Raw genomic sequence first — 27,218 nt, forward strand, 5'->3', positions numbered from 1 at the left:
TGGGTGCAGGCACAGTTACCTGTCTCACAAGTTCTCTGCAGAAAAGCCAGATGATCTCTCAGGACTAATGACATTAATTGTGCCTGGATGAAAGCAGACACACGCTGCTTAATTTATTCTTCCTGTATTGCTGTTGATTGCTTGTTATTCTATTACCCCCCCACTGGATAGATCTTGTACTCAATTATTACACTGATGACCCGCCTTTGCTGCTAATGTGACACTCTTGTTTCCTCCTCACTACAACAGCCTCTGAAATAACATAATGCACATAATTCATCAGTTCAGTGCAGCAGCACACGGGGCTGGGCGCTCTGTGGCTCTCACACGCTGGCGCCGAGCGATCCCTGCAGCAAGAGGCACCATCCTTCTGTGGCATCAGCTTCATGAAATATTCCGTGAGCTGCAGCTGTCTCTGCTGCTGTCCCCAGGCCCCATGTTTTGACCAGGCAGCAGAGGCTTGGGAATTATGGATATGTGTAAGTTGGAGCTGTGAATAAGGTTGTTCCCTCCGACAGAAGGAGGGATCTCAGGGAGATATATGAAGGCATTGGCTCGCTCCTTGTAGCTACTGCAGCTTTCCCATGTGGCTTCCTGTTAAAAAGTGCTCTGGCTTAACTAAGACAGGAATTAGAGGAAGGCTGAGGGCTGCAGGAAACAAAAATCTGGCAACTCACAATCAGGATGTGGGATGCCTTTGTAGCCCAGCACATCAGGCGATGGGGTGCAACACAGATTTGTGTTCTTCCTGCTCATGACTTGGGAGACCACCCCTTCCCACCCACAGCTGTGACACGATGCCTTTAGTGCAGCAAGACAGGAGTACTGCTCTGCCTCCAAGAGCCCCTGTTTTAACCTTCTGCATGGTCTGGCCAGGCTCAGCAGGGAAGAGGGTGACAACCACACAGACTGAATGAGGCTTGAGGAGCCATGTCTGCAGAGCATGCTCATCCTGCCACAGGGATTTGGCTGTCTTGAGCTGTCCACTGAGCATCTCGGGACCAGGGTGCTTTCATTCCTTTCTGAGCTCTTTTGGAGCTTTGTCTCTAATGCCTGTGAGTGTCTGGCAGCTGCCTTGTACCCTGTGTAGCTGTGCCCATTCTGTGTAAGGAGCATGCTGGAAATGTCTTGCTTGCCCCAAAACTGTGCCTGGGGCTGTCTGGAACAGACAGATATGGAAGAGTGAGAGGCTGGTCCTCTGCAGAAGGCTTCAGAGTCACTCTGACCCTGCTCCAAGCAGACCCACAGTGCCCTCCACTCAGTCTGAGTGAAGACCTGTTACTCCCCATGCAAGAAGGGCCTGCATGGTTTTCCCTTCCTCACTGCCCCCTTCATCACAGATGTATTTCAAAACAAGAATTTTTGCAGTTCATTTATGCCAGTTTCAGAGAAAAACCCTTCCTCAAGGCAACAGTTCTCTGACTCAACAGCTTTGTTTATATCACTGCCTGCAAACAAGCTTCCAGAAGCCAGGCTCCAACTTGTCTCCTAATAAAAAGGTTTCAAAGAAACTGGTTTGAGGGAGGTTCCTGGAAGCTACTACATACCCAGGTCTTAGCAGTGTTTCTCTCTGATAAAGCCAATGCTCAGGATGGTTTTTGTGAGCTCTGACTATTGCAGGGCCATTGGAGAGACCCCATGCAGGTGTGGGGAATGTATTCTTCCCTGAACTGGAAAACAAAAAAGCAAATTATTGGCAGTTAAAGGCTATGCTGGGGCTGATCCTTCCAAGCCATGGCCAAACCCCATTAAATGAGCCTCCTTCTGCTGCCAACAGTGCTTTATCAGCTCCATGAATTCATGATGCAGGGCTCGCTCCTGGCCCTTGGTGATGACTGTGTGTCTGACTGCTCAGCCCCTGGGGCATCCCTACTGCTCTTCCAAAGTTTTTCCCATGGACCAACAAATCAAACATCCTTGGTGCTAACAACTGATCTTGGAGATGTTTTATTCCCCCTTCACGTAATGTCCTGGTTTCTCATAAGCACAGGAGAATGCAGCCTCCAGTTCTGTGTCGTACAGGAGTGCCATTAGGGCAGCCAGCACAGGCACTGAGCAGCAGGCAATTTAGGATGATAGTCTGCTAAAACAGTTGAACAACCCACAGTCAATTCAAAAGCTTTCTGGCAGCTCTCCCTTCATTTTGGAGATTTCTATCTTACAGACCTGTGTAAGAGCGGATTAGTAGAGATAAATTGGATAGCAGCTCTGCCTAAAGTGTCAGCAAGGCTAGATTACAGCTCTCAGGTGCTTTGTAATGCTTGGTAGTGCTGTCAGAGGTTCCTCCTAGGTGCTGAAGGAGGCTTTTGTGAGACTCTGCCCAGAGCACAGGGGCCAGAGGGGAGCAGCAGTTCCAGTGCTGAGTTTCATGGTGGTGGTTTCAGGCTGTTCTGTACCCAGATGCTGCCTTGTCCTTGTCTGGCTGTACCAGCTGTCTGTTCCCCTAATTACTCCATGGGCACTGGAAAGAGAAAGGGGTCTGTCAGAGCATGAGGAGGACTTCAGGCCTGGTGCCATCTCCAAATTGCTCCCTGGAGCCATTGTTCCTCCTCCTCTGCTGCATGAAAAGCAAAGGAAGGACCCCCTGTGAATTTATCCTGTTTGAAGTCCTGAGAGGCAGCGAGCTGCCTCCAGTGTGGGCGAGCCTGCTTGGTGCTTCTACAATTCCCTGTGATCCTCAACCTCCTCTCTGATCTTGTCCAGATGCCACCACCACTTGTTAGCTACAGCATCTTTGCATCCAGCTGCTCAGCATCACCCGGCCCTGATATGCAGAGATTCACAGCAGAGGGTAGCTGTGAGCACGTTCCTTTCTGCCCATAAATACAGATATTTTTCCTTTTAAATCGTGACTATCTGAACTCCATTCTATTTACTCCATTACCCACAGGCAAATTGTAAAATGATAGCCCTGTACTTCAGCTGGAAGGCTGTGCTTTGAGCAGCTTCTGCAGCTCAGAAACCCTTATTAATGCTGTGCTGTGAAAGGAAGGGTTGGAGACCAGGGAACATGTGATTATTCAAGATAAAAATAATGGGAAATACTCCAAGAGGAATGTACTAAAAAGCCCCCCCCAGTCTATTAGCCACAAAACCTGGAGGGTGTACTGAAGCTGCTCAGTTTAAACCTTATTTACCACTCTAGGGGATTTTGCTCACTTTCCTGATTTAATCCACTTACTTTTATAGGCAGACAGGCAGATGGACAGGGACTGACCCCTCTCTCACTCCTCACCCTGTTATCTGCTGACTTCCCTCTGTCTGACACCATCATTTTGTGGCCTCTGCCTGCATTTTTTAAAGGTGTTCAAAGTTATTCTTTGAGAGATAAATCCTCCCGCAGTTCAGCTGAAAAATGTGAAATAGTCCTGGCTGGAGCAGGGATTAAGCAGCAAACCCTCATTTATTTTCTCCTCAATGCTCAAATCAGACTTTTCCTGCTGTTCCTTTGAGGTGTAGCTCATCCTGCCCCTGCAGACCCATCCTCTGCTGAAGGGCAGTTCTGGCATCAACCTGCCCTGGGAATTGAGGAGAATCCCCTGACTGAGCATGGAATGCTCTGGGGGATGTCTGGGAACCACAGGGGATGCAGGAAGCAAGACAGCCCCATCTGCCCACAAAATTTCCCATCATTATGCATTTCATCTGCTTGTCCTAAAAGCACTCACATATCTGGAAGGAAACATCCTTGTGCACATTTACTTTGTTAATATGCTTGTTTTTATCAAAATGCACTAACTGAACATTAAATTGTGTTTACTACCCCTCTGGAGGCGTTTTGGAAACTGCCTAGCAGTAATCTGGCCTCTAGCTGTAATCAAAATGGGAATCCCCAGAAAAATCTATGAAAGATGGTATCTGGGGTCTGAACCGACAGGTAATGGAGCCTTCAGAGCTAATAACTTCATGCCCTTTTGTTGACTGGCAGCTTCAAAATTGAATGTCTCTGGTTGTTGCTCTTGGGAGCAGAGCTTCCTGTGGCTGTTCCTCGGCAAACAGTGATTAAACTGCTTTATGCTGCCAGAAAAAAAAAAAAAGAAAAAAGATGGAAAAAAGTAGCTTTGTAAACAAGCTCTCAGGACAAGCCCTCCAGTTTGTCCTGATCACCTTGTACCTTCTCAAAGTGAACATACTCCTCCATCTTCAAAGTTCTGAGGTTTACTTTAAAATTGCCAGACTAATTTTTTAAAAAAAATATTTTGTTGTTAATACAATCAATGTTGGGAAACAAATTTGTTTTTTTCATTTTGCCATTGTTCAGGTTCTTATTTTTTCAGCTTGACTCTGAGCTGCATGGGCAGAGGAGAGGAGAGCAAGACAGGGACCTTGAGCCCTGGCTGCACAGGACAAAGGTGTGGGGATCACTCCTTGTCCAGGCAAACCCCTCTGCTGGCTCAGTCCTGCTCTCTTGGCTGCTCAGACACTCTGTACCCCAAATGGGAGCTGCCTTGGACAGACCTAGTAAGGTGCTAAGGAATAGCAGGGCTATGTGGTTATCCTTCCTGGCACATGGAATTACAGCCTGGACACAGCCAATTCTCCACTCCTGGCTGCCGCATCCCTGTATTTGCCTGCTGAGCAAATTTCTAACAGAACATTTGAAAATTAGGCACTCCTAAATGTCATAAAGAGCAATCACTTTTTTTTTTTTTTCCCTATCCTTTGACTGCTTTTTCCTCTTCATTTTCACTTCTTGGCACTTGGGGTCAGACATGACTGCAGTGGGTGCAGCACATGAGCCACCTACAGCTGCCCCTTTGCTGTGCCAGGGCTCTGGAGCAGACACTGGCTGTGAGACCCAAGCAGATGCTGATAAGAAAAAATACTGAGATTAAACCCAGAAAAATCCATCATTTTCCTTATGCCCTTCAAATAAAACTCTCCTCCTGTTGAACAGGGACTTATTATTGCAGCATCTTGAGAGGAGGGATGTTGCCATATAGCTAATGTGATGATTTCAGGTACAGTTGCTGCTGCCTGATTAAACATCTCTGGGATCAAGCAGACTGCTTGGATTGAACGGGCCATTATTCTATCCTGCTAACAGCAGACTCACAGAAGCATGTTATAATTAAAATCAGGATAAATGTCATCACTAAATTTTGATGAAAAGAGCTGCTGGCTTTGTGCACATGCAGGCATGTTGGGTGAAATGCAGAGGACAGACTCTGCAGTTTCCTCCAGTTCCTTTCCCTTCAGCACAAGGGAACACATTGCAGTGGTGGATTAGAGATTTTAGGGCATAAAACATAAAATAATTCAGAACTTGAAGGATTAGATGAGACCTGTTCCTATTGCCCAGAGCAATAACACCTGCCATGGTCTGGGTTCATAGAAGCTGGCACAGGAGTTGGGGGGTGAGACCCTGAGTCCAAGCCCTGCTGTGGGTTTGGGGATGCACTTGAGCACCGTGGACAGCCTTGGTCTTGGAGCTGATGTGGAATATTTAGAGGAGTTACAGAGAAGACTGAAGTAGTGGAGAAGATGGGAGAGCTGCCATAGACAACAAAAAAGCTGGGATTTTTAGCAGGGAGAGGAGAGGGCTTGAGAAGGATGTAAGCATGAAGGTTTTAGGTAAGGTGATTTGTTAACTGCACCCCACAGCATCCTCACTGAAACTAGCAGGACACCAATTTAAAACAAGTAGAAGGATTTGCACAGAGGCAGAACATGTCCTGAACATGCTGCCTGGAGATTGTGGACTCTGACAGTGTCAGCAGGGCTGGTGCAAGAGCAGCTGTTATTGAGGCTGTCCTTCAATCCATAGCACGGGGCAGAAGCAGCAAGGAGCACAGCACCACCCCACTGCTCAGAGCTAAGCAAACTCTCCTTCTTTCCCAGTGTAAGATATTCAAGTAAAGGCTGTACAATTCCTGAGGCTGCTTTGCATGTGGGATGTTTGTCATGAGCAGCGTGGGGTGTCACTTAAAACCTGATTCATCCAGATCCCCCTGGAATGACATGTTTAATATGAATTATCTTTTTTCCTCCAGCAATTTTCTGACTGCTCCTCTCTATAGATCTGTGAGATATAGAAAATGCCATATAGCTCCTTTCATGCAGCCAGTGTAGAAATTAAACATCTTACCTCCTCAAGGGACAGATTTTCCCCCGAGCAGGAGCCCAGGTAGCAGAGCTGCTTTGTCCCTTCTGGTTTCAGAGACACAGCCTTGGTCACAGCCCCTTGGGGACACATGCTGTTTGTGCCCCACAGCCCAGGTAGCACCCCTGCACCACTGCAGCAGGCTTCCACCTCTCTTTCATGCCAGGAAAAGACAGGAAAGAGATAAAATCCTGCCAGGGAGGCTCCGGTGCAATTCTTGCATCATGAGATGCCTGAATCTTTTTGTAAATGTGAAGGCCCCAAATTTGTATAGATGAGACATAAGCAAAGGGATCCCATCCACACTTCCCAGCCCCACACAGCATGGGTCATTTCTCAGAGCTTTTCCTCTTGGAAGTGTTTTCCAGAATTTCTCTGGGTTTTTCCCTTCAAATCCACCCTGGCTCAGCACCACCTCATTCATCCCACTGAGGTTTCCCTCTCTGAGGTGTTGTGGTTTAACCCCAGCCAGCATCCAAGACCCTCACAGCCATTTGCTCATTTCCCCACCAGCAGGATCAAGGGGAGAATCAGAAGGGTAAAAGCCAGGAAACTCATGGGTGGAGATAAAGACAGTTCAATAGGGAAAGCAAAAAGTGGTAAAATGAGGAAAGCAAATCAGGGACTTAAATCACTGCTGCCCATGGGCTGGCAAGTGTTCAGCCATCTCAGAAGAGCAGGGCCTCATCACACATACTGTGACTTGGGAAGACAAACACCATCACTCCAAATCTCCTACTCTTCCTCCTTCTTCTCACAATTTTATATATTGAACATGATGTCACAAGGTCTGGAACACCCCTTTGGTCAGTTTGTGTCGGCTGGCCTGGCTGTTATCTCCTCCCAGCCTCTCCCCCACCCTCCACTTCATCGTGGCAGTACAAAAAGCAGAAAAGGCCTTGGGTTTGCTTAAGTCCTGCCAATCAATAACAAAAACATCTCTGTATTTCAGCCCTGCATCCAACGCAAATCCAAAACACAGCCCCAGACCAGCCACTGTGAAGAGAGTTAACTCTCTTAACCCCAGCCCAGCCCAGCCCAGCCCAGCAGGATTTGCTGCCCCAACCCTGAGCACCAGGGGAGCTCTGTGCCCCACAGGCCCAGGAGAGGAGGCAGCCCTGTGGCTGGGGAGTCTCTAGCCCAGTCACAGCCTGAAGTAGCCATGCATGGACACATCCCTGAGCAGGACTGAAGTTGTGGGCTGAGCAGTGCCTGGCTCTGAGCCTGGAGCAGGACCTTGGGCCACTCCACAAAGCTCAGGGCCAGCAGCCACGTGTGACAGGAGTGTGTGAGGAGTGCCTGTGGGTCTCTGCATGTGTCCACTCCTTGTCCTTGCCTCTGCAGGTACATGTGCTTGCCAGCACACGTGTGAGCCTGCGTGTCCGGACTCCTAACCCCATTTCTCTGGAAGGAGCCACTCAAGAGCTCTTTCCAAGTAACAATTCCAATAAGGAAACCTGCGCAAATGGTGCGTAAAGCTTTTATGAATCAAGGCCTTAATCAGGACGTCGGGTTTCCGAGCACATCCTTCAGGCCTTACAGCCCTTTAATGCATTCATCACATTAAGAGTTAATTTACGACACGCGGTTTGAGGCGAGCTCTCGGCCCTTCGCTGAGGATCTGCCTGAAGTGTGAGCCCTGCATTAACAACCCAAATGTATTCCACTCTCAGGGAAAAAAAATTACCCTGGATATTTTTGCCCTTCAAGGGAGACTCTGGGCCGTGGAACAACATAGCAATGGTGTGACAGGACCACCACCGCGTTCATGAATTTTAGATGCCTAAGAGAAATTATCTATTTTTCTGGACCCTTGCTGGGCTCAATCAGTTCCTCCGTGGTTGGTGACAATTAAAGAACCAATATGATGCAAGGAGGATATTTTAGACACTGCTTGACACCAAAGCTCCCATCTCACTGGCTTTGGCCTCTTCCCTATCTCCCAGGACATGTCCCTTCTATCTCTTTCTCCAAAAAGGATCAGCACGTTTAATGTGCTCCCAGGAAAGCAATGGGAAATGGGCTTTCATCTCCAAAGGTTATGTATCTCTATAAAGAATTAACAATTATGTTAGAAGAGGAATTCATTGCCTAATACCCTCTGCCCATGCAGGATGCTGGGAGGTCTTGGGGCTGGACTGTTGAGCACTGTTCTCCATGCGGTGTGGATGTCAGAAAAGCACATCTTCCCTTCCTTCTCTCTTTTCTTCTTCTCTCTGTTTTTAAAGTAGATGACAAATTTCAGACTATCTTTCTCATTTGAGACAGTGCTATTCTGGAACCAAACCACAAATCTGATGGTGAAATAAAAAGGCCATGCAAAGGCTTTGTTAAGCAGCATGTTTCCTGGGGAGATCTTGCAGAGCTTTGCAAAGCTCTGCAGATCCATAAGGTCACAATAGTAACAGTGTACTGGTTACTGGTACATAGAAACTGGTCAAAAACTGAGACACAGGGGGCATTACAAAGCCACATTGCTGGCACTGGGACATTTTCCTCCCTCCTCAATCCCACTGTCCCCCTTTGCTGCACCAGCATTGCTGAAAGGCACAGCTCCCTGCTGCAGGTGTGGGTTCCACTATGTTCAGTAAAGTGATACCCAGAGAGGGGAGATGATAATCAGCTGTGCCCCTAATAGAGTTGGCCAGAAAATCTTTACAGTTTTGGTTGAAAAAAAGGCTATTTGATTTAAATGAAAATCTAAAACATATCCATTTCAGCACAATATTGTCTAGGGAAAAGAGGCTCAAATTATCCTGTATTCATATGCTGGCATTGGATGATTTTCATTTTTCATCTGTTTTGATTCAAAAACAAATTCACAGTTTATAATGTGTGTACCTCTCATATAGCTTTAAAGGTCAAACCAAAAAGCAGCTTGAATTTACTAAAACTAGACATTACAATTAAAACAGCTTTTACTAGCTGAGAACATTGGAAGAGTTTAAAACTTCATGGTTTTCTACTTCAGAACTGGGGGTGGGGGGAACAAGAGAAAGACTTGTGGAATTTCAATTAAAAAATATGGGGTTCCCACACTGCTCTTCTATTGATGGACTGGCATGATGGAAGAAGGAAACCAGAGTTCACATCCCTCACCTGCATACTTTACAGATTTGGATGCCTCTTATTAAAAACCAAAACAAATGCTTAATTTTTCTGTCATGGGCTTCTCTCATTTTGTCCTATTCAAACTGTTTCACTTTTCTACAAGATAAATTGAACAGACCTGTTAGGCTTTGCCTAGACCCTACTTAGAGCAGCGTCCCTCCATCTGGGTGTTTTCCTCTTCCTTGGTCTGAGGAAGCCAGAGGAAGCCATTGCTTTCATTAGGTGAAATTTGCCCAGTCCTCCAATTAAACCCCCTCACATTTCTTGGCATGTCTCCAGCCTCTGCCCATTTCTCCTCTTGTGTTTCCCTCAGTGTTCCTTGCTCAGCAGAAAGACTCTGCCTGTGAGCACCTTCCCAACCCCCTTCCCAAGCCTGGCTGTTTCTCTTTTCTGTTGCACAAGGACCTTGGTCAGGGTAATGCCACTACCCAGCTTTCCCTGTGTTTATGATGGATGAGGAAAGTTGGGTGGTGTTATTGAGAAAGCTTCAATTTCCCAGCCCAGGCAAATACTCCATTGACTTTTCCAACAGAGCAGAAACAAGTTCTCTGCTGCACAACAGGCAGACAAATAATCCTCATGCAATTTATCTCAAATCTCTTGATCCAGTTTTTGAATCTAGGAGCTTAAATCATGTAAATACATATGAAAGCCTATTAGCTCCTTTGATCATATTAACCTGCTGCTGTTCACAATTAGTTTGAAGTCTTTGTCTGAAAAGCTCCACATTAGTGTAAGAAGAGACGCAGGGGAGGAATTCAGCCTGTCAGAAGAAAATGACTTTTGAGAAGACAAAAATTTTGTACAGTTATGTGATTCAAACATAATTATTGCTAGTCTAAAACGAAACCAAATCCAACTGTAGCAGAAAGAGCTCCAGGATGCCACTCAGCCCTCTGCAAGTCTTGCCTTGGGGCAGAGTCTCTGGCTGTGGGTGGACACAACATATAATGGGGTGACAAATGGTGACAGCATGGAAAAAAGGATAAGGTCTAGGTCTGGACATTAAAGAATTTATGATCTAAATAAACAAATATTTTTTGGGAACAAAAAATTGTGTTGTTCCCTTTTTAAGGTCTTATCAGGGGCTAGCCCAGATGACATGCTGAGTTTTCAGCCCAGTATCTTGTCTTATTCGTGGGATGATCCCTTCCTCTCTGGAGGGACTTGATTGTGTGTTCTTTGAAAATGTGTTGATCAGGCAGTGGGAGAGAGGATTTTGTATCGTGCAATTTCACCTTGGCTGTTAATTATACAGATTTCATTGCCTGGAGTACCCTTGTCTGGAAGGGATGACCATCCTGTTTGCTCCAAAACTGCCTGACATCATTCTGGGAGTAAGCTATTGGAGAAGCTCACAGACCTTGTGAGGTCTGAGCTTGGACCCAGCTCTTCTGTCCCATTCACCTGACTTTTTTTTTTAGCCCCTCCAATTAGGTGAATGGATCAAGGATCAATAACAGCATTGTTTTGCCTATAGAAGGCATGGAAATTAGTGCTTCTAATCTTGGATTTCTGCTTTCATCTGCCACTGTTTGAGGTGGCTGGAGCTGCAGCCTCCCAGAGGAAATGTACAAAGCAGCCACATCTCCACTTGTGCCATAGTAGCAGTGTCTCTTGTCTGTGAAGATGATATAAGTGGTAAAACACTCCATCTGAGCCAGGCACAGCCAGGTTTCCAGTTTAATTAAATGTGAGGATCTGTTGTAGGGGGAAGGGAAGAAATCTAACCCTGCTCAATGAGGGTATTCCAGAGGGAGCTGGTTAAAGTAATCCACGAGGCTAATTAGGCATGTTATTTTCTTGTTATTTCTGTGTACCCTGCATGGTATCAAATGTTTATAGTCGCTATACTCCAATCATCAGCAAAAGGAAACAAAGAGCATCCTCTAAACATGATGCTGGAAGAAAGTTCATTCTACCACATCTTAATCTGTGCAAGACTCCAGGAGATCAGCATCTCTGCAGAGCTCCTTGGCCTGTCAGTGCTAACAGAATACAGTGGTTCTCCCTGTTTCATGTGTCTGGCAGTGCTCACATGCTCTGATATTCCTGGATAATGCCTACCCCACACTGCTAAAAAAATCTGCTAAGCTCCTTGCTCTGCAACTCACCCTGCTGCCATCCCTGTAGCTGACAGCCAGTCCACACAATTAGACTTAAGTGCTTTGTTTTTCAAGAGGGAGATGGAGGCAGGTGAGAGCTACACATGCCTCCTGTTTTGTATTTGCACTCATCCTGATTTAGCCCTTGCAGAGGTTTAAGTAGAGCAGCAAAGAGGCTCTTATGGCCACTCTGAAGGACCCTGTTGGCAAAGGCACTTGTGTCCTGACTCTGCCTCACTGAGCCATCGATGAATTGCGTGTGGCAGAAGTGCACCAAGGTGGTAAGAGGAGAAGAAATCCACTTGTAAATCTAAAAAGAGTTTGGGAAATCTTCACTTGAATGTGATAACCTGGTTTGTATCAGACGACAAGGTGTTGGCTTAAAAACCCCAGCCAAATATTTTGCTACACAGAGCAAAACCCTCAGCAGTGGGAGGAACTGTGCATACAGGACATAATTGCTTGGTACATGGCACTTTCAGAAGATGTGGAACCTCATCATTGGCAGAAAAGATGGACATTACAAATTAAACCCTGTTTCAGACCTGTTCTTGCCCTTCTAGGCACAAACACAGTCACACCAGGCAGAGAGCAGGGAATTGCTCCTGTTCCTGCAGGCAGAGGAGATGGCTCCCAGTTGCACACACATCCAGCAAAAGCCACCTCGGGTGGGCTATGGAAAAGCCACATTCCTTGGACAATTTGATAGGGCATGATACTGGGAATAATAACAACATCTGAGCATTGCCATGCTTCTCTCCTCACTGAGCCGAGTGACACATGCTTTTCTGGCACTGTGAGAGACTGTTTGCTAAATGACACAGCAGCCAGGCATTTCCAGGCTTGTGATAATTTGGGGAATTGTAAAGAAATAAATTGTTTACCAGCTGGATAGAGAAAGGTGAGCAACCAGGAATGCAAACACTTGAGGTATCTGTTCTCTGCTCCCCTGCTAGTAATGATACTGTGAGAAATGATAATTCAGGAGCAGCCCTTTACCTGGCAGAGATTATTTTCCAATTAGCCAAACTAACAGGTCACCTCATGAGAGATCTGTGGAGAACTCACCAATGCATTATGCAGATCTGCTTGTCATTTCTACCCTTTGATTTCTGCTCTTCAAAAACTAAGAGAGTCAGGAACAGGTTCATACCTGAATATGTTCAATATCCAGGAAAATGCCAGAGATCTGCTTCACAACAGTCGTAGCAATGAGGAAGAAATGAAGGCAAAGGGAGCTCTACTGCTCTCTCTGGGGTTTGTCCTGAGTGTTGGACTCCTGCAAATGCTACAGGATCAATGCCAGTCTCAGGGATCTCTGTAGCAAAAGGGTTGGGCTCAGGGAGAGGATCTGCTGGTCCTCAAGCACCCACTGAACTCCATCAGCTCCTGCAGAGCTACAGAGAGACCTGCCTGTCCAGGTGAAAATGGAAGAAATCCACCGCCTCACAGCAGCAATTCCTTGGATGCAAATTGCCACAGCCTCATGGGTGGATCTTGCTTTGAGCAGACCTGGGCTGTGAGTACCATCTTATTTAATGCGTTTTCTTCTCTGAGTCTGCATCTCAGAGGCTTTCACGTGGCCTTTCCAATACAGCCTGCAGGACATTCTGTGTCTGCCAGAGTTCCCTGGCTGAGGGGATTGAAGTCTCCATACAGGCTGTTCTGAATTATAATTGAAATTGCAGCAGCACCAGGACTTTTCAGGTTTGCAGGGGTTCAATAGCCTGAACACTGATGGGAAACCTTCCAGAAAATATATGGTCCATTCAATCATGAGGGCTCATTGGATATCTGGGTGGAGCTTTCTAAACTGTGTAGTCCACAATGTCAAAATAAAGGGTCAGATTAATGTTTCTAAACTTAAGACTTTACTAAAACCCACTGCTTCTCTGTTGTTTGGCTTTCCCTGATCAAAGACCAACACGAAACCAGACTTTCTACTCACTATCTTTAATCTTCCTGGGACTTAGGGAAATTGAATCCCAGGGGCTGACTTTCACCTTTTCCTTTACTAAGGACTCAAACCACCCTTTCCTTGGGATCTGTACGATGCTCACTCTGGTGACCTGCCTGGGCAGGACAGGACAACGAAAAACCATCAGGAGCCAAATGTGACCCAATGAAAATTACCTTTAACTTTCCAATGAAGCAGCAGTTTCTTGTGCCTGGTGACCCCAGCCTGTGTGATGGGCTCAGGGCTCTGGAGAGGGGATATTCCTTAGATGTGTGATCACAGAGTCAGGACACCACTCGTGTGCCCAGTTTGCAGCATGTACCTGTAGCTGAAGCATTTTGAAGCAAGCTGAGGTTCTCATTATTTTTTGAGCCTGGCCACAACTCTGTTGCCTCCTTTGAGACTGTTCCTTCTGTTTCTGAGGAGCTGGCAGGAGCCCACCCACTCCCAGCTGGCAGGGGGAGTTTCTGAATAAGCCCCCTGAAGTTGTGTGCAGTGCTCAGGGCCCAGCCTTAGAGACCAGGACTGTGCTCTCACCACTGACAGGCAGCCAGGTAAGGAGGATCTGGAGAATATCCTGAATATCTGATCCTGGCTAGATCTGTGCCAAAAACAAGCCACAGTAGCACCTCTGTCCCAGGCAGCCTTTTCTAAATGGATCCTGGGAAGCAAATAAAGATGGCAGAGGGTGGTTGGAAGCATGGAGAGATCTCAGCTATAAGATCAGAGCTGTCTTGGTAATTCCTTTAGGTATGGAAATGGTAACTTTTCTTTTTGTCCCTTGGTGTGTTTTGGTCCCTGATGAAGAGCCAGTGAATTATGGACACTCAGAGAATAACAGACACACAGACCTCAGAGAGTGAATGGTGCCTCTGATGGACTATTTGCTGTGGTGGTGTTTAGTCACATTTCTCTCACTATCAGAGCCAACAGGGAACCTGTTGTGAAGAACATCACCACACAAATACTGTAAATGGGCTTGCAGGGATGAGTGTGTGCTATGGGAAGCCAGAGTTTGGGAAAGTTACTGGGAGCCAGGCTGCAGGCTGCTGGTGTGCCAGAAGTCCTACTACTGAAACTTTTGCCTGAGTTTCTTGGGCATAATGGCACATTCCCAGTCATGATCCCTTTTTCCCCATGGGCTCCCAGACCTTTGAGCCATGCCAGATATGTCAAATGCTCTCAGATCTGCGCACTGAAGTTTCTCAGAGATGAATTACCACATGTAATTGCTGTGATGGATAACACAGTACTGTATTGAACAGGGCCCTGGAGTCATTCAGGACCTACATTTGCCCCTTTTGTTCAGATGGAAAATTAAATGATTCTTAAAATAATAAATGTGCACCCTGGAGAGAAATACTCAGCTGCTCCCTCAAGAGGTGCTGTGCTGTTGTGTTGAGCAAGGCATAACGAAGGTAATTGAAAAGTTATTACTTTGGGGGCAAATTTGTCTTGGCTTGTACTGCCTTGCAAATAGATTTAGTTGTGAAGCAACCCATGTACTGCAATGGGGGAACAGCTGTGCTGCAGGAAACCAGGCCACCAGATCTGGGGCCAGATTCTGCACCCCCCTCTTCTTTGTGTGGTCTTGCTTCCTCTTGCTGGAACCAGCCTTTCTTCCTGTAATTTTGCCTTCCACGTAATTTTGTCTTCTCTGTGGCTGTAGTAAATGGTGACTGTGAGAATCTCTGTCTTTGGAGATATTAAAAACTCAGCATGATGAAACCAGAGCAACACAGCCTAACTGTAAATCTGGACCTTTTGTGCAGAGGAGAGGGCCAGAGACCTCCAGAGGTCCCATCCTGCCTCAGTTGTGTTGCTGCTTTGGTGGTGGCTGGAAAAGAAGAGCAATTAAACCTTGCTAGTCCTGCAGAGGCAAGAAAGCTGTGGGAGGTGCACTCTGCCTCACCAGAGGGTTGTGTCCCAGACTGAGGTACAGCTGATAAATACTTTGTTGGTTGTGCTAAACATCTTGAAGGGGTTTTTGTGTCTCAGATGAGGAAATGACAGTGGCTCTGCCCCTGCAGCTCAGAGAGGGGTGGCACAATGCACCTTCACCTACTCGAAGGAGTATTGATTCCTTGAGATGTTTTCAGTGATGGTGTAGGAGGAGTTGTGTGAGGACCCAGTGTGTAACTGGTCATCCCTGTCCTGCACACCCTGAAGAGAGAAAAGCTAGAGAAAAACAAAAGAGAAAATTTGCTCCTCAGTGTCAGCCTGGAACTTGGCCTGGCTGCAGAAAATTGGAAAGAAACATTTTAGAAACAGGTTTTCTGTTTTTTGATTTGTTTGGTTTTTCCAGCTTCTTTTAAAAAATTAATTCAAGTGAAATTACAGTTTTCATATGTCGGTTTTCTGTTTTTAAAAAAGCTCTCAAATAATTAGAGTACTCAAAGTAAATGGTCTGTTATGCTTTATTACCTGATGTGTGCTATGACTCCATTAAAGCTCTGTTGCACTTCTGCCATTTTTCTGTATTTCAAAATGCTTTAAAGATGGGACTCAAATCATCAGCATTAATTGCCAACCAAACAGAAATGAACCTTTTAAAAGGGAAATAATTTTATAGCTCTAATTTGATTAAGTAGCAAAGCGTGTTGTTTCCATTTTAAGTGGACAGTATAAACACAAGTAAAGTTAATATTTATTAATCTTAATGTGCATGCCAGGTAATTGCAGTGCCCACCACAGCAGTGAGGGCTGCGTGACTCTTGCTCTCTTGCTGTATGTTTGCACACCCTTCGGGTAAACAGGAAGGAGAGGAAGGTTTGGTGCTAATGAGATGAAATTCTCTTTCCAAAGGGCTCCTGATTTTAATCATGCACCCAGGACTAAGGGATGCAGGTAGGTAATGGTGTTTGGTGACCATGGTCAGAATCCAGGAGGGGGTGAGCAGCTCTGCGAGAAGCTATGTCATCCACACACGCAGAGTCACACGTCTACTCTCCTGCATGGTAGTCAATTTTTTTTTTTTTTTTTTTTTTTTAATTCTTGTCCCTTTTCTTGCAGTCTTGAAGCACATCCAGCTGAGGTGTGAAGCATCCTAACACTGTGAGCAGGACCAGCCCTGTGCTGTCACCAGCACGAATTGTGGGACACTGCTGGAGGCTGAATCTTGAGTTCAGGAACTTTTAGGTTGGTTTCTGGCTTGCTGTGACTCTCCCTGTGCAGAGCATGACACAGTGAAGGCAGGGCCAGGGCAGAGCTGCTCTTGCTGGCTGGCAGAGCAGGGGTTGCAGAGCAGCAGAGCTTTAGCAGGCACTGCAGAATTGTCTCTCCTTGGCTGTGAGTTTGAATCCATCTCAGGACAGCCATGTCTGAAGGATTCTCCTCCAACAGTTTTACTTGCCACGTGTCTGTAGTTCTGCTCCATTCCTCCAGTGCAGTGAGATCCTCAGCATCTTGTCTGGTGGACACAGGGCTTTCTGTAGGAAAGGTGCATCAACAGGGGAGTGGAGATCCACATGTGGGAGAAAGGCCATGGCAGCTGCCCAGGCAGATCAGACCCATCGTGTTCCCAAGTCAGAACCATACCAGGGGCAGAGAGCTTTCCTGTCTCTGACTTTCCTGTGCCTGAGTCAAGCCCATTGTAACCATGTGTAACCCCATGTAACCGTGGCAAGCTGAGTGTTGCCTTCATCACACCATGGCTGTCTGAATCCCAAGCCTGGCTGGGACCTGCCAAGCCAAGGCAAGATTGGCCCCACAGCCCTGCAGACGGGGCCAGTTGGTATGAAACCTGTGGCCTCTGGGTAAGTACTGACTCAGATAACAAAGCTATTTCCAAGACCATTTGTGCTGGGCAGGAGCAGATGTAGAAATGTTCTAATCTCCTCTCAAATGACTTGGTTGAGAAGAAAAGAGCCCCAGAGCATCACAGGTCTAACATTTGATTTCCCCATCAAGCCTGCTCAGCATCTTGCAGGATTTGCCCTCCTGCATCCTGCCTTTTAATTGCTGACTGATTGTAATATAGGATTTTATTTTGCCTATAATGACTCTTGGGGCCCCCAGATGTTCTCCTCAAGTGTGGTTGCGTCAGCACTAGAGATTGAATGACTGATACCAGCAATTTTTACAGCTTGAAAGAAGAGAAATATGTGAAGGGGATTTAATTTAGCTCCAATATTGTGTCTTCATCTTCAAGACTCTACAAGAAAATGACACCAAAAGGTTATTTTACAATGAGAGGAGGGAGAATTAGCCCGAGAGAGGGAGAGATCACCAGGCTGGCTTTCTAATATCAGTTCATTACAGAGAACACATTTGCGCAGCCACTTCACTGCTGCTGTTAATTTAAACCAGGATGATTAAAAGCTGTAATTGCACCATTTAAAATAAATGTCCACTATCTGGATTATTATATTTTTAATTAGTGTGTCTCTGTCGAATGTTTTTATCCCTCTGATTGATTTGTTTATACTGTATTTATTTATAATTCCTTGATCTCCCTGACCCTGCAACCTCCTGAGAACACAGTTTGATTGTGATTCCAGCAAATGGAAGAGGACTGAACCAGGAAAGAGCAAAAGGTATCAGGTCAGCTTTCCCTTATGAGATCTTTGCAGCTCTCCCTCTTTGTCTCGCGACTCAGGTGCTCTTCTGCTCTTTTGTCTTCCCCAGGGCTGTGGGGGAAGATGAACAGCCTGGAGGACTGTCTGGCTGGGAGGCAGGAGAGGGGAAAATTGAATTGTTATCCAGCAAAGCTCAGCCTGTGGAGCTGGCAAGAGCATCATCCTGTGTGTTAGGACCCATTCCTTAACCACTGCTTCACAGGCAGGAACCTGCTGCTGTGGTGTAAGTTCCAGAATCAGCACTTAGACCCATGATACCCCATTGCATGTTGTTGTCTGCCTGGGGGAAGGAGCTGCAAGCAAGAATGACTTGCAGAGATCATGATCTGGATGCTCAGGGCACTCCTGAGAGCTGCTCTGGGGCTGTGCTGAGAGAACACTGCTGCTGAGAATATTTGAAAGGCTGCTTGCTCCTGTAGGACACCAGGGCATCTCTGCTGATGTGTTTATCTCCCATCACATGCAGCATCTGCAGGACAGGGACTGTCACTGCTCTGACTTTGTTCTGCACCCACTACAGGAGGCTTCTGATGGCTGGCAAGGGCTCTGAGGCACTCTGATAACATGAATGCATAGTTTGTCTGCCAGGCAAATATTGCAAAACTTCCAAGCATTTGACTTTCCCCCGTTTCCTACGGTCTCTGGAACCCTTAAGGAATGGATCAGGCCTTCAGGCATAATAGAAAAGGAGTCTGCACGTGTCCCCTGGCTGCACATAGTGTGTGGCCTCACCATATTAGTTCTGTCAGATTTTTAATGGCTTTTCCTCGAGCACTGAGCCAGATGCAGCACTGCAGCTGCTGTGTGGGGCAGGGGGAAGCCTGGTGAGAGCCCATGGCCGGGGAGGCTTTTGCAAGGGAACATTCCTACTGGGCAAATTTCAGTGTGGACTGAGTCACAAGGCAGTGGATGGACAGAATTATCAGGTAACTATACTGGAATGGTGTCTGGGCATCTGTAGAGAGCATTTCCAGGAATGAATGCTCGTGGGGCTCTTGCTACTAGGAAAAAGGGAGCACAGCACTGGAGGAAGCCTCCTGGAGCAGCACATCCAGTTGCCTGACCTCAGAGTTCAACACGGATATGAATTTGCTCTTAGAGGACCACATACAGGGCAGCCAATTATGTTACATGTAAGTGACACAGCTCCACTCCAGGTATGTCCTTTAGCACAAAAACAGGGGGTGTCACAAGGACAGAGCAGCAAGGAACAAAAGAACAGAACCTCTGCAGGCATCAGCCATGTCCTCATTGTGAATCCTCCAGCTACACAGCCAGAAAATTAGGCAGAAACCACACATGAGCACCAAAGCATGATTGCATGAGTACTTGAGCAGCCCCTGGGCAGGTACAGCGCTGGATGAATGGGATAGGTGAGAGGGTGGCCATGATTTTGTAGCAGCATTAGAGAGAATTATAGTCTGAAGCAAACCAGTCATTTTGGTCATTCAGAAAGGGTAATTACACTTTGAGATCTCTGGGAGGTAATTTTCTTGTTGGCTGGTAATCAGCCTGTGTGTTCCTTTTTTCTTATTTTAATTAAAAATATTGGTTTGCCATGTTCACCAGGCACCTAGCTCGCTCTGCCTGAGCACAAATGCTTAATAGCATTTTGTAATTGACTGAATTGTCTATGAGTAAAAAAGCCTTGTAATTTAGTGAGCATCATTGAAGTGCTTACTGTTATACCTGACACAAAGCTAAGGACTCCCACCTTAAGAACTTAGAGACAAGAGTGGTGTTAAAGACAAATTAAGGCGATTTTACATGAGAATAGCATGTACTCAGAAAAGTAGAGCTGATGGATGGTCAGGGTGAGGCATTGGCATTCTGCAGTCGTCCACAACAGCTCTGCTCTCTCAAACTCTTTCAGTCTGACAAGTGAAAGTGGGTTTGAAAGTCAATGTATTGATTTTACCTAAGAGAAACCCGCAACTTTTACAAATCACTATGATCTTCCTCTTGCAACCTTTGTCTTTGGCAGGCTCCCTGGGCAACTGGTGGTCAATGTTCAGGAGGGTAGAGATACTGTTTGGATGCCCTGATCTCTCCCTCATCTGGGATCCATGGCACAGTTGGTCTGATACTTTGCTAACTAGGAATGTTAGAATGCTGGAAAATCCCATGGCAGGGCTCCTGTGAAGGCTGTCCAGGAAGGGTCAGCACACAGCTGGTTCTCTGCCCTGGCCAGATTTCTGTGCCCTGTGCTCAATTTTGACCCGAGGTATCGGTGTTACCCACCTTACTTTTTTTAAATGGCAAAAAGAGATAATTCACATGGTTATTCATGCTGGTGTTTATTCTTTATTTGTTTGTGATTCTCACCATCTGCCTGCTGATGTGTGCGTGGAGGAGACCTGGATAATTCTGAGGTCCCAGTGCTTTTTCTGCTTGTAGTTCTTCCTGCCCTCAGGAACATCACCCCGGGGAGAAACATGATAATGGCATCCTTTGAGAGGACCTGACTGGCAGGGAATCTCTTGTGGGCTGTTCAGCTTGCAAGGTTGTGTTGCTTCTGCAGGGTAATGGCTGTTGCTGCAGTCTTCCAGGAGGCAGGATGGCATCAATACCTTCCCCTTCCTGGAACCTCCTGTGATCTCTGTGGATCTAAGAGGAGATGTTTCCACCTCAGGGTATTCCCCAAGGGAGGAGGAGGAGGAAGAAGCTTCTCTGGTGTCCTGTTCTGCCTGGATGATGGCCAGGCTTTGCTTCACACAGCTCTGCAAGAACAGGGAGAGGTTTTCTATGAAAAACTCCAACTTCCCCCAGGACACTTTTTCTTACATTCATATATATAACCCCTCTAGACCTTCAAACTCTATTTGGAAAAAAACTTTCTAGAAAATGATTTCTGAAATATCACCTGCTTTGTGCTTTGCAGTCCTGTGAGCTGCCCTGGGCACCTCCCCTTCTGCTCCTACAGTTGTTCCACTTGCCCTGTGCTTGGCAGTAGGACTGTAGGGAAGCTTCCACCTCAGAGCCAGCTGCATCCTGAGTCAGGGTGAGGTGGTCCAGCATCCTCACTTTTGTCAGCTTGCACAAGTTATGCAACACTTTTCAGGGTCTGCAGTGGGAGGTTGTTCGTGTGCTGCCTCAGTGTTTCCTTTGGAAAGTCTTCCTGAGTGTGTGGGCATCCAGCAGGATTGCATCCAGGCTGCTGCTGATGGCACCTGGCAGGAGCCATGTGATCTTTCACAGCCACTTGGCCATCAGCTCAGAAAACTTATCTGGCTTGCCCTCAGCAATCAGGCTGCCTTGGAGCACAAAAGATCAGCATGTGGTCAGATTTTTCCAGCACCCCCTTCATGAGGACATTAATGGCTGTGTTAGTTTCTGATTTTCCTCTATGTCTCCATTCAGGAATTCTAGCACTAAGGTAGAGAGGTTGTTCATTGCATCCTTAAGCATTTCCACTAAGGCCTACAGAGCCAGTTTCTTCTCCTGGAAGAGAGAGTTACAGGATGACACAATTACATCACAGAATGATTTGTTCCTTCCCTTGTTTCTTATCTTCTTCCTGCCGCTGGTTGATAAACTTGATTGATTGAAAGCTGGCTACAAGGAACTCATTAATGTGCCCAGACATGGCTTCTACTTTGTTCCTCTGTCTCAGGATCTCCTCAATTTTTTTCTTTGCCTTGTTGCTGGTGTCAGTATCACCACTGCTAATGTGACAAATAAGGGAATTGATGGTGGAGGTGATGTTATGATGTGTGTCATCACTGTCTGAGGAGATAAGCAGGGTTTGGAATTCAGGGTTCATATCTAACAGGATTATATCTTTCAGTCTAAAGAGATTGTGTTTTCTGCAGACCAGCCTGCTCACTTGCTTACTTGCATGTGGAGGTAATGTCTGGGGAGCCATATCCACAACTGAAATTTCCTCCTTGAGAGCAGGTGGGCTCTGGTTTCAAGGGTGCATCTCTGAATGCTGACAGGAGACTTCACATCTTGTGTCTGAACCATGCTGAGGTTTCTCATTGAAACACATTGTTGAAGAAACTCTTGACCTGCCAGGTTCCTGTTTTGCAATATGACCCAGCATCCTCATATGTTCTTCAGGAAGATCCCCAGCTGTTTTGAACAGGCTAATTCCTTCCTCTGCTCCCACCACTGCTGCTTAGACTGTGACGTTTCAGAAGATCTGAGTGAATAATGAGAGGATGAAAAACAAAAAATGCCAAGGGAGGAAGATTTACATGGAAGCAGTTTCTTCAAATTTGCCATTAGGACAAAACCCACTGCATTTTACCCTAGGTAGAACACTTAAGTTATTATCACGTTATTTAACTTTATTCTGGCACATTAAAACCTGGCAACTGTGGCATGAGAAATGCCCTTTAGAAATGAGAAGCAGGCACTTAGTTTGGGAAAGAAAAATCCTTGCCAGTGTAACAGCACTGCCTGCATCCTGACACAGCTCTAGACCCCAAAGATGCTGCTCCGTGGAAAGCCCCTCTTTCAGGACCTCTGACTGCAGCCCGTCTGCCTGTGGTGAGGTTGTAGCCAGAGGTGGAACAGCTCCTGGCTCAGAGTCCCTCATCCTCAGCATCTGGGCACACACGGACCTTGAGCAGGGCTCTCTGTGCTCTTTGGCTCTCTCTGCTGGCTGCAGAGCACCCCAATCCTGGGCTTGTGCTCGGCACTGTCCCCCCAATGGCACCCTCTGGGGAGCACGCTGCTGTGGGGAGCAGACACAGGGGGTGAGGAATATTGTGTTGGAAGAACCACAAACTCTGCCAGGCACAAGAAGTAAAGCAGGAAAAAAGAGCTGCCAGAAAAGAATTACAAAAGAGCTTTGCAAATGTGACAGCCAGTTTCCAGAGGGATCCTTTTTCTTCCTCAGTCACGAGCAAAAGGAGAGGTTTTCCTTGAAGGCAGAGTACAGAGCTCTGTGTAAGGGAGCAAATGATCTACCTCGGGAGAGCAGCACCAGGCTGATTGCCGGGCTGGGAGGGAATCACTGCCTTGGGCTCTGTGCCTGGGACATCTCCTAACAGGGGTTGTGGGATGAGTATGGAGGGCCCGGAGCATCTCTGAGCTCTCCTCCTGGGAATGCCTTTCCAGGGCTGGAGGCCAGAACACTTCATCCTTCTGCACAACAGAGCACAGCAGGCTGCTGCCTGCAAGAGCCAGCTGCAAGGGAGAGGGAGGCAAGCAGTGGAGAGCATCAGGAGGGATGCTCTGTTGCTGTATGTGAGACCAATTCTCTCTCTCCCTTGTCCAGCAGCCAGTCTAGGTGATAAACAAAGCCTGGGTTTGCATTATTTCATGTTTTCTCTGGGAATATCTTTGTACAAAATACTAGGGACCTTCATTAAATTAATTTTCTTAATTGAATGACCAGGTTTGTTTCTTTATCAATGATGCTGGGAGTGATGGTTCATGGCACAAACTGGCATTTTTACTATACATATGAAGAAAACTGAACTTGTGGGTGTTTTTTGGTGACTTTTAATTTTTTTTTCTTATATTTTACAAGTTGTTTATGGGGTAAGTTTTCTAAGACTGGGATACAAAAAGTTTTCTGAGATACCCAGTGTCTGGCCAAACAGCTATTCTCAGAAGTGTAATTGGGTTTTGAAAAAAAAACCCAACAAAGAACTCCCTAATAAAATAAAGACAAAGGTGAAGAAAAAAGGAATAAAAGTGTTTTTATTGCATTATTCTGGTGATAAGCTAACAAAGAGTCAGAAGGTGTTCAGTGAGCAAAGAGTACAGTCTGTTCCTTTATCATAATAACTTTTATTGCCTAGGTATATCTTCTCTCACCCTGCTCAACAGCCCTCCTGCTGAGAATTCGGACTCTTGCAGCAGTGAGTGCTTCTCTCCAAGCACCTGGTGCTCAGCCATGTGGGGGCTGGGGGCAGATCTGGTGCTCCTCAGAGATGCTGGGAGTTGGGTGGGATGAAAGGAAACTTTCCTGTGGTGCAAGAAGAGCTCTGGGAATCAGAGATGCTCCCGGTAGCTGCAATCAGCTGGTGCAATTCCTGTGAGCAGCCCCAGAGGCAGAGTAAAGGCAAAGGCACCACAGAGCATCTTATGGGCTCCTCTGGGGGGAGAAGACTTGTGCCCATGGGTCCAAGTTCTTGGTCTTTTCTGCAGAGCTAAAAGGAGTTAGATGGTGCCAGAGTGGACTCAGGGTGTGAAATCTGGGTCCCACAGGTTCTTCCTCTGCAGCACAGCTAGGATCACTTCAAGCTATATGTCCCCAACGAGCCTTCTGGACCAAAGAAGACTTCTCTTTTTTACCATTTAGAACTGCACCTAAAAAATAATCTTGGCCTGCTTGCTAGATCAAGAGACACACCCCGGCATCATTGGAGACTTTGCCTTTGGGGATGGTTGAGAAGCTCCTCACTGACTTCCCACAGGTGATGTGTGTTTCCAGGCCTTATACAATTTCTCTGGTTTTCATTAAGGGCAGCTCTTCAGGCAGCAGTTTCAAGCCCTTTTATGTTGTTCCTTAGGGACATTTCTCTGCATTGCCTCAGATGAATCACCTGCTGAAGGCACCTGCTGAAGGGGCACTACTGGGGTCTGCCTGTGGCAACAAATGCAAGAGGGGATCCATCTGAGTGTGGATCACCACAGCCCCTAACCTCTCCCAGACCCATGCTGAGGCTGTCCCTCCATGGAGCCTCCTCTCTGACCTGCAGAGAAAGTGGCTTGAGAACCTGTCCCAGAGCTGCTCTGCTCTTGGCAGCTCTGGCCTGTGTGCTGTACCTGTGTGCTCATCCAGATTCAGCCTTGCCCAGCAGGAGTGTTCCCAGCATGGAGCACTGTTCCATGCTCCGTGTCTAGGGATTGAATATACTTATTTAGTCTCCTTAGCCCATAACTCCCACATATCAAAAGGGAAAAATAAATATTTCGTTTTCTTTCTAGTCTTTTTAGCTCAGCATGGCAAAACCATCTCCTGCATTGTGCTTGTATAGCTCCCAGCACCTGGGATTGCTGGCACTGCCACAGTGCAATTACATGTGGTGATACTGCATTTAATGCCTTGGAAGTCAGCTCCCCAGACTCCAGGAACTCCTGAGCTGACACAAGGAGCAGTTTGTCTTTCTGTCTCTGAACTGGGGACATGCCTTCACCAGTACATCTTCATTAAGCTTCCCAGAAGCTGCCATGTCATGCCATCAGCTGTATTGAAACAGGCTGGTGTAGCTTATGAATCACTGTCTTTAATTCCTGCTTGTGACTGGGGATCATCCTCAACCCTTTTTGGGATGAGTTTCACTCCAGCAATTGGCAGGATTAAACTCCCTTCAGAAGCATGGGTTGAGCATTATGAACAAGGGGAAAAGTCCCAGGTGAGTAGTGGTCTATTTATATCCCATGAAAGATGGACTCTGTGCATAAGAATACTCAAGCTCCTGGCCCCTCCGCCCCCCTCCTGTTCCTCTAGCTGCTCTCTTGAGGCTCAGCACTAAAAAATTAGTTTCTTCTTGAAAGCTAAAAGGAACCTCAGTCAACACAAGAGTGAACAGGCAGGGGTGGGGAGGTCTCTGCTTTACTGAATCCCCTTAAATCTGCTCTGTTGATGCTACACAGCAGTGAAGAAATCAGATGTGAGCTGGGACATTTACTGCCTCCTCACAGAGTCTGTCTCCACATTTTCAAGCAGGGTCCTCTTCTTACCCTGCCTGTTTTTTGAGGCTGATTACTGATCTAAATTACCTGCACTTCTCAAATGCCTTTTTGGAGGCTTTTCCCTGCAGTGCAGCCCTGTCCACCCCACAGCAGTGGGTTAATCCTGCACCCTCCACAGCTGCACCAGCTGCAGAAATCCAGGGCTCAAAGAGGGTGAGGCTGTCTCCCTGTCCCCACAAAGTGCTGTGAGAACCACTGTGCCCTGCCCAGGCTGCACTGCACCCAGCTGTGGGAAAGAGGGCAGAGCCCCTAACCCCAAGGCACTGCATGTGGAGCAAGCATTTCCCCAGACCACCCCACAAAACCTATCCCACTTCCAAAGAAGGAGGAGAGGAGCTGGGGGCACACAGGATCATGTCGCAGCAAGGCTGCTGCAGCAGGTGCAGGATCCAGCTGGGCCAGCAGCAGTCCTTAGCCCTGCCTGCAGCACAGGCTAAGCCACGACTGCCCTGCTCCAGGGAGGGAGGGCAGAATCCAGCCCTGCCTCTGGCCCCCTCAGAGGGGCTGATATCAGCAGCTCCCCTCCCCGGGCATGTCCCTGCTGCCTTTGCCTGTTGCCTTTGTTTGTGGAGGAGCCCAGTGAGCTCTGTAGCAGGGCTGGGATTTCACACTTGGCAATGACAAGGGATTCACCTTCCCCTCAGCCCGTATCCAACAGCCCCCTGCCTACAGGGAAAGGAGGCGCAGAGCAAGAATGAAAGCAATGGTCCATGAGCCATCATGAATGATGCCCCACAGAGAGCTACGCTCAGCACAGACCAGAGGCAGCTTAACAAGCCTTCAGCTGGGGAATCCACCTTCACTGGAGTCATGCTGAGCTCTCTGCCCATGAACATCTCCGAAATCCCCTGCTTTTCACCCTTCTTTCACATATGATGTCTACAAAATACTTATTTTTAATCCTGAATGATGAATTTCTCATCAAAGCAGCACCTATCCCCTGTGCAGCATGTTTGCTCTACAGCTCCAATTTATCTGCGAGTGTGTGGCACAAACCAGCCCGGCCAGAAAGCTGAGACTTTGCAAAAGCATGAAAAATTTGTCTTCCATTGAGAAAATAATGTTTTTCTCACAATGCTATCTCCTACCCTGCTGAACCCTTCGATATTGCCTTTCGAGATGATGAGGTGGGTAGAAAAACTGCTGTGACCAGTTCATTAGCTGGAGAGGAGCTGGTGTCATGGGGTTAACATCTCAGCTTCATGGGGATGCGAAACCACCCCCTGCACAGCAGAACAAAGGAAAACTTTCTGAAGGAATCCCAGGAACAGTGTTTGTCAGGAATGTTGCAAGGAGTAAAATATGTCAGGTGAGGAAACCTTTTAGTGCCTGTGGCTGAGGAGGGAATGAGATGTGTGGTGTAAACTTGTACCATGAACTACTTTTATCATCCCCATCACTTGAAATACACAGCTGAGATTTTTACTGATCCCTCTGGTGACGGGCGTAAATCCTCCGGACTGGCTTGAAGTGCCAAGCACTGTGGGCTTGATTCAGACACAACTGCAGGGATTTGATATCTAAAATATCACCATGGCTCTAGTTCTTTTATAAGACCACAGAAAAAATATCACATTATGACACACCGTGTGCGTGTGCGTACATGTGGATGTGGATGGTGTTGGCTGCCCTGAGACAGGCAGCGTTCTGAAGATGGGCAGCCTGAGAGGTAACCTCAGTTTTCTCATTGACCACCGAGCCTCAGCATC

General features: G+C 46.9%; 1 long non-coding RNA gene across 1 annotated transcript in view; it reads left to right on the forward strand.

The window, feature by feature from the left end:
- LOC135278803 (uncharacterized) overlaps window positions 1-20,752 on the forward strand; it is a 55,966-nt gene extending 35,214 nt beyond the window's left edge. Inside the window, exon 5 of the long non-coding RNA XR_010346201.1 lies at window positions 16,289-20,752. This is a non-coding gene — a long non-coding RNA (uncharacterized LOC135278803). The remainder of the gene's footprint in view (window positions 1-16,288) is intronic.
- Window positions 20,753-27,218: the final 6,466 nt, after the last annotated feature.

Source organism: Passer domesticus, chromosome 11, assembly GCF_036417665.1.
Source record: "Passer domesticus isolate bPasDom1 chromosome 11, bPasDom1.hap1, whole genome shotgun sequence".
In the NCBI taxonomy this organism is placed as follows: Eukaryota; Metazoa; Chordata; class Aves; order Passeriformes; family Passeridae; genus Passer; species Passer domesticus.